Source organism: Brassica oleracea, chromosome C7 (assembly GCF_000695525.1).
Source record: "Brassica oleracea var. oleracea cultivar TO1000 chromosome C7, BOL, whole genome shotgun sequence".
Taxonomy (NCBI): Eukaryota; Viridiplantae; Streptophyta; class Magnoliopsida; order Brassicales; family Brassicaceae; genus Brassica; species Brassica oleracea.
Genome location: NC_027754.1, coordinates 17,544,237 through 17,556,477, shown reverse-complemented (window position 1 = coordinate 17,556,477; position 12,241 = coordinate 17,544,237). Strand labels below are relative to the sequence as shown.

At 37.8% G+C, this 12,241-nt stretch overlaps 2 long non-coding RNA genes across 2 annotated transcripts in view; both read left to right on the top strand.

The window, feature by feature from the left end:
* The window catches only part of LOC106304511, an 11,178-nt gene extending 8,191 nt beyond the window's left edge, over positions 1 to 2,987 (top strand). The window contains exons 2-4 of the long non-coding RNA XR_001262765.1: positions 2,086 to 2,330; positions 2,546 to 2,753; positions 2,897 to 2,987. This is a non-coding gene — a long non-coding RNA (uncharacterized LOC106304511). The remainder of the gene's footprint in view (positions 1 to 2,085; positions 2,331 to 2,545; positions 2,754 to 2,896) is intronic.
* A 1,119-nt stretch (positions 2,988 to 4,106) lies between these two features.
* Positions 4,107 to 4,839, top strand: LOC106304514. Its single transcript, XR_001262766.1, has 3 exons — positions 4,107 to 4,317; positions 4,398 to 4,485; positions 4,600 to 4,839. It is a non-coding gene; the product is annotated as an uncharacterized LOC106304514 (long non-coding RNA).
* Positions 4,840 to 12,241: the final 7,402 nt, after the last annotated feature.

Genomic DNA, 12,241 nt, shown 5'->3' with positions numbered 1-12,241 from the left:
GTGACTTGGCGGCCTAGTCGGCCACCTCTGCGAAGTCGCGACCTGTCGACGGTAATCCTTGACGGAGCGAACAGAGTTGTCGCAAGGAGGAGAACCGCCCATGATGACATTTAGTTGCTGTCATGTTTCTACTTGCTTGGAGTCTAAGAAGGCACGTAAATCGGTTGGTACGCTGCTGTCATTTTTTGACGACGGAGTGTCGTTGCTTGATGTCTTAGTTTGCTCCAAACGCCTTCGGAGGTCAGTGGATTTCGAATGATTCAGACGGATGCGAAGATCGCATGCTCCTGCGTTGAGTTTATCTCGAAGGTCACCGTTTGAGCGCTCTTTTGGATTGGGGTCACCTGTTGAGATACGCCGGGACTTCCGTGCATCCAACGTTGTTTGGAGATCATTGTGCGTGAAGTTGTTGCTATCTTTGGATTCGAACTTTCGTTTCAGAACATCTCTCAAATCTTCGAGTACAGGTGTGTCATCGTTCTCGTCGTCCGACGACAAGGTTTGCTGAGAGAGTATAACCTCAATGCGCCTGCGGTTAGCTGGTTGCTCTTCGTCGGCTGAGGAGTCTCCCTCGCTGTTACTCTTCGGAGCATCCTCCTCGTCGTCTCGTTGTTGAGTTTCGCTATGTCGACCTTTGCCTGTAGCTTTGCGCTGGGCTCTCTTTCTTTATTCTTGCTCCAGCTCTTGCCGTTCTTCGGCTTAGCCTTTAGGGGTTCGAACTTGAAGTCGCCACTTGCTAGGGATGAGAGGTAGTGCGCATAGAGTGACTTGCACTCTATCGTATCGTGCCCTTTGACGTCGTGATATTTGCAGTGTTTGGTGAGATCGACGGTTTTGGAAAGTCCTGCCGCTGAACCTGCTGCTGTTGTAGTCTGGGTCGAGCAAACGGCGTTAACTGGCTTGTCGGACGAATCGAGCTCCCTTACCCACTTGTTCCAACCTTCTCCGTGGACTACGAAAGTTGAAACAGGCACGTTGTTCTCATTGACGACATACATGTATCCGTCTTTGCGGCCATTTTTTTCGATTGGGGCATGCTGGCGCGGTTCTTGTCACGTGTTGGCGTTTTTAGCCGCTGGAGCTTTGGGTGCGTTCATCTTGCTGAGAATGGCATTAGTGTCTTCTTCCATTCGGATATAGTTATCAGAGCGCGCGATAGCATCCTGGAGTGACGTAGTTGGGTTTTGGTATAAATCCTCTCGGAATTTAGAACGAACCCACAATGTGTTCCGCAGGGCGTCGATGGCAATACCGTCTGGGATTTCAATCCTCGAGACTACGGCTTTGAACTTCTCCATGTAATCGCGGAGGCTCTGTTCTTTGGTTTGGTTAAGGTTCCACAAGCTAGAGGCGGTAGCGCTGCGCTTGGTGAACATAATGTAGGTCTTGAGGAAAGCTGCTGACAAGTCACGGAAGTTTCCGATGGAGTTTTCCTCTAACTGGGAGAACCAGGTTAGGGCTTGCTCGTGGAGAGTTTCGACGAACAGTTGGCAGTAGCCTGCGTCCCTTTCTTCTTCGGAGAGTCGAGCCCGCGCCATCCCGATGTTTAAAGCTGTCATGTGTTCCACCGGGTCTCCACCGGGTTTGTACTCGGGTAGGCGCAGCTTGTCTATCTTTCCGAATTGCACACTAGTCAACGCGCGAGTGAAAGGGGTGCGCGATGTTGCGGCGAGCACGCTCTCGATTTGCGGGGCCGCGCTGGTTACCTGATGGATCTTCTCGCTCATTTGTTGGAATATGAGTTTGAGCTCGGCGATCTCGCGTATGGTTGCGAGATCGGAGCCTACTGGGGGGGTGTCGGCGAGAAGGGTTTCATTAGGCTCCGAGTCGTCTGAGACGTGGTCGCCTCCGGTCGCCGTTGGGTTGGTGTTAAAGAGGCGACGGCGTATCTGCTGGGGACGGCTCGTTTGGCCATCGGTAGCTGTGAGTGCCGCGACCAAAGCAGCTAATTGGTCGTTGGTCGTCTTTTGGACTTCGTCTTGATGAGCGAGTCGAGCCATGATAGAGCTCATGAAATCTGCGGTGATGGGTGGCGCGGATTCGGGCGTGGGGGAACAATTCCTCACTTCCTCGACTTGCCGTCAGATCTGCCTTCACCTCCGTTGGTTACAGAGAAGCAGCAGTTCCAGGAGCGTTTCGACTTTCCCAACTCATCCTCTCGGGAGTAATCGAGTTTTGACGAGTTTTGTATGATTTGGTGAAGGCTGGAGCTTGTTTACAGAAGATCCAGAATTCATCAAGAACATCTCCTGTTCGTCTTTAAGTTTCAGATTACACAGAATTCACCAAGAACAGGTTGCTAGTTTCTAAGTCTTCCGGCATTGATCATGGTTTGTTTTCTCTTCTTCCATATCTCAATTCGATAATTTAATCCTTTTCCAAGTCTTTGAAACACAAGAGTCTCTGTATTTGCTCTGTTCTTGGCTGAAGTTTGGCTGTTGGAATCAAAAATATCTCCTTTGTTTGATAGATTAAAGTCTCGATTTTTATCTATATTAAAGGTGAATTTTGTTTGATAAGTTTTGTCCCTAATGTTTGTCTATAGATGGAAGTATCGAAGAAGAACACAGTTGTATCCACTAACTGATTATGCTGGTGGTTTGAAAGCTGGAAGTAGGATTAAATTCAAGGAAAGCTAGTTTTAGGAAAATCAGTTGTAACAGTTGTACCAAACGCAGTGAACAAGTCCTCATCGAAGGAAGACACTTTGGAAAAGAAGAAGGCTTTCTTCTGGCACCTCTTCTAGCAAGAAGGTAATACATCTTTTTGTTTTATTTTCTTCTTCTGTTGCAGAACAACGACATTGAGGGATCAAGTTGACTGATTCTTAAAACTTTAATCTTTCAACTTAAAAGTCCTTGTGTGTTCTAAAAGATGTGTGTGTGTGTGTATCCAGGGAGACGAGGAGGATGTAAACGTCGATTTGACAGAACAGAAGAAAGCCAATGACGTTTATTCCATTTGAATCCATGACCTCAAAACGTTCTTTTTTTTTTAAAATAAAAGTTTAGAAAGTACATGTCTCTTTAAATATATATTGAATCTTCGTTTATAGATTAAGCTCAAGGAGAACTAGGGTTCTTAAATATCAAAACGAAAACAGCCATTACAAAGCCATGAAACAGAAAATAAAGTAATGCAAAATTGAGTATTTCTTAAACTAAGGTTATTTTTTTGTCATCTCTAAACCCTAAACCCCAAAACTAAACATATTTTTAAACTCTACACATAAACATAAAAACTTCAATCTTTTCATAATAATATCAAGCTTAAACTAAATTTTTTTCTAAGAAAATCTAATCTTAAATTTAAATTCTAAACCTCAAACACAAAATCCTAAATCTACACCCTATATCTAATACCCTAAACCCCAAACTTAAACCCTACTTACAAAATCTTAAATCTAATCTTTTCAAACCTATGATATATACTTAAAATTTAACTTCAAGTATATTCTAAAACTAAAGCCATATATTTTAATTCTAAATCTTAACCCTAAACCTTAAACAACACACCTCGTATTAACATATATCATAAAACAATCAGGCTTAGCTTTAAATAAATTATAATTCCTTTAAGACATCTATGCTATTCCGAACTATATACAACTTTTATATCTTAATTCCTATAAGATACATATATTACTCCAAACTATATACTCTAAATTTTAACACTATTTATCTTAACCCAAAATACTATTTTAAACTACACATAAAACTTAATCTTAATACCCTAAAACGAAAACTCAAACCCTGCATACACGACCATAAATTCATCTTCTTTATTTAATTGGTTACATTTTTAAAATATTTAAACACTGAATTTTAAATATAATGTAAAAACTAAATTATTTCATTGGTTTCTCTTAAAAATATTTCCACCAACACTCACAAATTCTCCTTCTCCTTTCCGCCGCACATCTTGACCAAAACTAAGACACTAAATAAAAATATTTAAGCTAAAACTAAAACATTTATATGTGTCCTTATTGGTCAAAAAGAAAAGACATGGATCACTATCAGTAACCGTTGATGCAATTGCATCCAATGGTTACAGTTTTTTTCAATATCTTTTTGTTTTTCTGTTTTAATTCTCTTTCTCATCTCTTTCGTTTTCTCTTCTCTCTTCCTTCTACGGCAGATCTCAATCTTCTCTTCTTGTATCGTACTCTTTGTTTTTCTCTTTTCCTTATTTTTTTTCCCGAAAATCTCATCTCTTCTCTTTCTCTTCGATCTGTTCAATCTTCTCTTGGATCTATAAACCGCCTCCGATCAAATACATACCAAGATGTATCGCGGCTTAAGTTTGCATTACCAGGTCTGTGTTTCTTCTTGACCATTAACATTAGTTATGTATGGTGTATATTAGTTGTTTAGATATATATTAAGTTATTGCAGGTTAAAGTGTCAGAGGTGGATCACGGTATGGCTCCACCAAGTCACCTCCTAGATTCTGAGATACCCCAAAAGCCTAAATCAGAAACAGGTCTTTATATCTCCTACGCATCATCCTCTCATCTCTATTGGTTGTTGTATGAAGCTTATTGATTCCACATTGATTAAAAGGATATTGAAATAGGGTGAATATACATTGAAACAGGCTTGAGAGGCGATGGAGAAACTCCGGTATCGAGCAGACGAGGCGACAGAGAAACTATGATGTCTGTAGCAGACGGCACGATAGAAGTCAACTTCGGTGACTAGGTGATGCGACGACAACACTCTGAAGGCGGATGCTCTGGAGGCTGGAGGCTAGAGACGGAGGATTAGGGTTGCAGGCGGAGGCTTAGTTTAGGTTTAGGTTAATTATGTTTTGGCTAATTATGTTTTGTTTTAATGTTTTAATCTGTTTTTTTGTTTAATGTGTTCTTTAATTATTTGTATACTGATTTTAATTAATAGATAAAATTAATTTTAATTACGAATTATATTTTTAATAAATTTTTGAATAATTAAAAAAATTAATTAATAACACAAAACATTTGCCATATTTGTATAACAAGCTATATGTAAAATCAAATAAACGAGTTTTAATAACATTTCTATTACGTTATTATAAATATTAACAATTGCATAGACATTAAAGCTATCGTTGTTTATTTAACTATAGGATATGACATATCCACTATCGAAAAGGTCGGACCTACGATAACGGGCGCTGTAAGAGCATTTTAGGAAACGCTATTAAAACGAACAAATAGCGTTTAATGCCCGCTATTAATACCACATTTTCTGTAGTGCAAAATACAAACACAGCGAGCGGCCAAAGCAACTCGACCAGCATCGATCGACAGATGCCTACCAGCATCGGTAGACAACAACTCACCACACTCAAATCCGGTAAAGTCTCAACCTGATTCTTACACCAGAGCAGAGATTGATCAGTTGATAGAAGAGATCTACAGAACTCTGGAATCAACAGAAGTGAGGCTTGATAGGAGATGTGATGATATCTATTTCCCAATGGACCTTACCATGAGCTCTTTGACTTCTTAGACAGAAGCAATACAGAGGGAGATAATGGAGATTCAGAGTTACATCGCCCGTTGACCAGAAGCATCAGCATCGACCGACAGACGCAACAACATATCGATCGACAGTAAAAAAAGGACATGGATCGATGAAGCTACAAACCGAGGAAGGCTAGTACCAAAGGTGAAATCAGATATGTCTGATACACAACCATGGAGAGGAGATCTCAGCTGACACATACGCCACACTCATGAGAAATCAGTTCAACCTTGAGACTCTTGGAGCCAGATTGAAGAAGATGGAGAATACAACTGCAACAATGAAGGACAAATGGTGCAGAAGAGATGAAGCAATGCGAGACTTCACAGATACATGGTTTAACAAGCGCAGAGAAGAGATGGACACTTGTTTCCCGGCAAGTTCCAGCTTTCCACATTACTAGCCAAATCACCTCCAAAGTCAAGCTAAATGACTATAACAAAGCGCTGAGTGGGAGGCAACCCACTATTAGGTAATATTTAATTGGTTTTTATTAATCTAGTACTTATGTTATTTTTATTTTTTCAGGTCATATATATATAAAAAAAAAGATCCGAGTAGACGTTTGCCATGAGAATCGGCCGACGAAACACTGCCGACATCGATCGACAGAACATCACCTGCCGCGACCGATGACAACAATTTCACATCGATCAACACAAATTCCGGTCTGGTATATCGTTCTTACTTGTTAAATTGAGTCCTTATGTTTTAGTTATCACCATAACTCTGACTAAATTTACACAGAGGACAATGTAGTTTAAGTCTGGGGGGAGGTTTACTGATATTGATTTATTCATGTCTCTTATCTAAAAAGTTTTTAAAAAGTTTTTATTGAGTCAAGAAGGGGATGATGAACTTTTTCAATTTTACTTACTATCTAATCACTCTCTAGCACCATTGTTTGAGGTTATTGACTGCAGGGTGTACATAATAGAAACACCAAAGTGGATCACCTGCCAATAACACCCACGCTAGCTGAGAAAGTCTGAAGGAACCGAAGTTGACTTCCAACCTTAATCAATCCAACTTGCTTATCTTGGGGCTTGGTATACATTGGATCGGATTCCTCTTTCAGGTATGAAGGTACAAGTCTGTAAATTTTTGGTTTCCTTCTCTCCTCTCTTCGTCATTATAAGAAAAAAAAACAATAAGAGATTGAAATGATTTCCTAGAAGAGGCAGAGGGGTAGGAGTGTCTCCTGTGACCCCATTATTCTAAGTCTGAAAGGAATAATCACACATTATGGAAACGAGGGGTAGGAGTGTCTCCTGTGACCCCAGTGTTCGCTATACTTTATCAAATAAAAGATACAAAAGTAGACAAGTCAATGAGATGAACAAGATGGACTTTATCAGCATCAACATTCATTGAAATTGAAACTATAGATATTCAAAGAAGAGATGTATAGGGAGAAAGGAAACTAGAATAAGACTACCCGTTTACTCAGACACCTGCTAGAGTAAGAGTCCATGTGTCCCTTGATCGATACTCCTAAGATTTAGCCTACACATTTATATGCATAAATGAAGTCAGTAGAGGGGGTATGTCAGGCGGAATCAGCTAAGCTGTGGGCTGGATTGTTTGGTTGCTAAGCTGAGGTCTAGTACATGAAGTGCCTCTAAAGTTGGAACTGATCTGATGTGGCTTGCAACATTGCAGAGGTAAAAGTAGTAAGTTTAAAATTATGTGAGTCCCTGCTGTTTTCAAACTTCTTTCAGAAAGACTACATGTATGTTTTGCTTGAGGACAAGCAAAATGGTAAGTCTGGGGAGTTGATAGGCCACTGATTTTACCCACTTTTATCCATGGTTTATAGGTGTTTTAATAACTAATTGTTATATTATAGAGTCTATTTAGTATATTTATAGGATCATGAGTGATTTGGGAGAAAGTGATGATTTTGGAGTATTTTGGAGACATTTGGAAAAAGCATCTGAGCTGACCATCGGTCGACACTCAGAGAATAATCGATCGATGCACATCCTGTGACATCGATCGATGGCGAATCGCGTAGAAAGCCCGTTTGATTTCAGCCGACTTAGAGCTCAAGTATTCACCAATTTACAAGATTACCCCTGACGAGTTTTAACCTTATTATATAAGCTTTGCCAACATGTTGGAGACAAAGTGTGCTTTCTTGTTTTACTATTTTCACAGGAAAAGATTTTCTAGGATGTCTAGTAGATTGGAGAGAAGATCCAAAGATATTTGTGATTGGAACTCCATTGATATCTATTTATTTATCTATGCAGTTTTTATACCTTATTGCTGCTATGAATTGTTTGACCATGTCTGAGTAGTTCTCTTGTTAGATTTTAGGGTTTAAATAGGTTATGAGAGATTAGCCCCAACTATAAATTTCTAAATTGTGATATTCATCTTTAGGATTGTCATTAATGCATGCTTCTAGATTAGCTACCTAGAACTTGTCCTAGGAGTTGTAGATATAAGTGATAGCTTGCATCTCACCATGAATTCATCCTAAATGAGCTAAGATTGCTAGAGTAAGGCGAGAGCTGATCTAGGAAGCTTAGTGAGCACATTCAATCCGCACATTAACACTTGACCAAAAGCGTCGATCGATATTCTTATCTAATAATCGGTCGACGGTTCAACAAGTGTATCGATCGATATTCCTATCGAATCATCGATCGACACTAATATAAGGTCATTAAACAAACCTAGAAAGCGAGAGCCTAATGGTTTGTTTATAAGTGTTGAGCTCTATAATATCATGCATATAACTTGTTAGGCATATGTAGGATTATAATTCTGATTACCTGAATAAAAACCCTAAGTCTAGCTATTTTCATCTAAGTACCAAAACCCCAATCAATCAAACGAGCAATTACTTTCTCACAAACTTGCAACTTTACATTTAAATCATTAAATCAACCTAGCTTAAAGTACCTGATTAGATTCATTAGATTCCTTAGCTCCCTGTGAATTCGATCCTTAAGTACTACAACTGAACCTATTATTTGAGAGAGTAATTCAATCCTTCGGGTAATTTGAGTGAGATCATAATGATATCAGCAAGAGTACGCTGAGGAGGCGTTTTCTTAACAAAGAGTGATTCAAACAACTTCTCGTCTTCTTCATTGACATCCCCTTGATTCACACAATATATAAAATATAAGCACAAATAGCCAATAAAGTTTGTAAAATCTAGACATGTTCTTCTTTTTCTAAAATAATAAAGTGACAATAAACTTCAATGAATCGGCAACTAACCAGTAAAACAAGTCACATTGGAAAGTCAAAATTGACACAATATTCATCTAATCTTGCTTGAAAATAAATAAAATATAAGCATGAAGAAAAGAGCCAATGAAGTCTTTATCTTCTAAACATGTTCATCTAATCTTGCGTGAAAGAGACTTTTCTTGTAATGTTTAACACTGAAACAAAAAAAATAAAAAAAAAGAGTTGTAGAGAGAGAGTAAAGGCACTCACATGATAACTATCATCATCGAACTTTCCATCAAAATCATCAATGTCATCTTCCTCCTCTTAAATCACTCTCTTCTCCTCTTCCGTATTCAAGTCGGAAGCAGCGGAAAACACGACAGCGATGGAGTTCCACTCGGCGTTCTCATCTTCAGCGATCTCTTTTTGCTGGCCAAGGGCTACCTTCATGATATTGGAGCTAATACCAACCTCAAGCAACTGCATAAGGAAATAGAAGGGTGTTGTTACAACATTCTAGAAAATCTTGAGAATGAAGTTGACAGTCGTCACCTTATTTTGCTGCTGATGGATTTTAGGAACCTTTGATCTTTTCCTGGAAGAACCTACGGATGCATCATCAGTGATGAAAGGCTGTGCATTGACAATCCTATCTCGTTTCTTGGCCATTTTTGTCCTAACCTGCGTGAAAGAAAGTGGCAATGTTCTTTGATATTAAACACAAAACAAATCAACCAATATGCAAAACAATATGCAAGACACTGAGTTAACATTAAAAAAGCATAAAACATAAACAGAGAAACAAATATCCATCAAGTATTCTCATTATAAAAGTACACGTTTAACAAATATGAGTCACTTTATACAACATTTCAAAGAAAAAATGAATTACATATCCACTACATAATATAAAACAAAAGTCTTATTTTCAGATTCTTTCAATTTGATTTTCATTCAAAAGTAAATAAGAACACGAGCTTAGATGGCTCTGACTATAACACTGATGCTTTTTTTTATTCAATCTTAGTAAAAATAATAAGTTTCAAAAATATTGAATTCACTCAGCACACATCATACATGTATATCAAGTTTAATCAATACTCAGAAGACATAAATTACAGAATTTGGAAATACCCAGAAGACACAAATTACAAAAATAGAAGAAATTAAAGAACACCCAGAAGACCAAGCTTTGGATGCTTGTATGAGTGATAGAGATACGGCTGAGAGATGGAGATATTGGCGGGGAGAAGTTGGAGGATCGACAAACAAAAGACAAGAATAATGAATATTAAAATGAAAACGACGGCGCTTTCGGTTAAAAAGATATATAAACGGGTTAGAAGGGTCCTCATATTTTAGCCGAAACCCATTTAATAAATTGATTTCAAGAGGGCAACTCATTTAAAACTCGATAAACTAAATCGGTCTAAATGAGCATTTGTGATCCGCACAAATGCTCTTGGCATTTTCCCAACCGTGTATTCACTCATAAGCTTGGCAACACTGCAATATATATCATTCTCAGAAGCAGTGAGAAACACACTACACAAATAAAAGGAATGAAGATAACACAACATTACCCTTTACATAGTTTAACTATCATAGGGTCCATTTGAGGATCAGAACGCTCTTCTGCAAAAAAAAAAGATATGATATTTACAATTAAACAATGATATTCAAACAATATACAATAGTCAAAAACAAAGCAGATATATGTATGCATGATCATCAGACTTTCAGCTAACTCATCATCATTATCTTTGATCTTCTTGATAATGATATCAACAAGAGTACGCTGAGGAGGCGCTTTCTTAACAAAGAATGAGTCAAACAACTTCTCGTCTTCTTCATTGACATCCCCTTGATTCACACAATATATAAAATATAAGCACAAATAGCCAACAAATTTTGTATATCTAGACATGTTCTTCTTTTTCTAAAATAAAAAAGTGACAATATACCTCAATGAATCGGCAACTAACCAATAAAACAAGTCACATGGGAAAGTCAAAATTGACACTATATTCATCTAATCTTGCTTGAAAATAAATAAAATATAAGCATGAAGAGAAGAGCTAACGAATTATTTATCATCTAAACACGTTCATATAATCTTGCGTGAAATAGACTTTTCTTGTAATGTTTAAAATTGAAACGAAAACAATACAAAATAAAAAGTTGTAGAGAGAGTAAAGACACTCACTTGATAACTATCATCATCTAACTTTCCATCAAAATCATCAATGTCATCTTCCTCCTCTCAAATCACTCTCTTCTCCTCTTCCGCATTCAAGGCGGAAGCAGCGGAAAACACAGCGGTGATGGAGTTCGTCTCGACGTTCTCTTCATCAGAGAGCGCTTTTTGTTGGCAAAGAGCTACCTTCATGATCTTGGAGCTAATACCAGCCTCAAGCAACTGCATAAGGAAATAAAAGGGTGTTGTTACAAAATTCTAGAAAAGCTTGAGAATGAAGTTTACAGTCGTCACCTTATCTAGCTGCTGATGGGTTTTAGGAACCTTTGCTCGTTTCCTGGAAGAACCTACAAATGCATCATCAGTGATGAAAGGCTCGTTTTCCTAACTTGTGAGAAAGTAAGCGGTAATGGTCATTAATATTAAACATTTAACAAATCAACCAATGTGCAAAGCAATGTGAGAGGCACTGAGTTAACATTAAAAAAGCATAAAACGTAAAGAAAGAAACAAATATGCACCAAGTATTCTCATTATAAACGTACACGTTCAACAAATATGAGTCACATTATACAACATTTCAAAGAAAGAATCAATTACATATCCACCACAGAAGTATTAAAAAAAGTCTTATTTTCAGTTACTTTCAAATCAGTTTTCATTGAAAAGTAAATTGGAACACGAGCTTAGATGGCTCTGACTATAACACTGATTCTTTTTATTTAAATCAATCTTAGTAAAAAATAATAAGTTTACGAAACATTGAATTCACTCAGCACACATTATACATATATATCATGTTTAATCAATACCAAGAAGACATAACTTACAGATATTGAAGAATACCCAGAAGACATAAAATACAGAAAGAGAAGAAATAAGAGAATACCCAAAGACCAAGCTTTGGATGCTTGTATGAGAGATGGAGATACGGCTGAGAGATGGAGATGTTGGCGGAGAGAAGATGGAGGATCAACAAACAGAATAGAAGAGTAATGAATATTAAAACGAAAGCGACGGCGCTTTTAAACAGGTTAAGAGAGTCCTCATATATTTTAGCCAAAACCTTATTAAATAAATGGATTTCAAGAGGGAAACTCATTTAAAACCCGATAAACTAAATGGATGAAAAATGAGCATTTGTGATCCGCACAAATGATCTTGGAATTTTCCCAACCGTCACTCATAAGCTTGGCAACACTGCAATAAATATCATTCCCAGAAGTAGTGAGAAACACACTACACAAATAAAAGGAATGCAAAAAACACAACATTACCCTTTATATAGTTTAGCTATCATAGGAACCATTTCTGGATCATGACGCTCTTCTTCAAAAAAAAA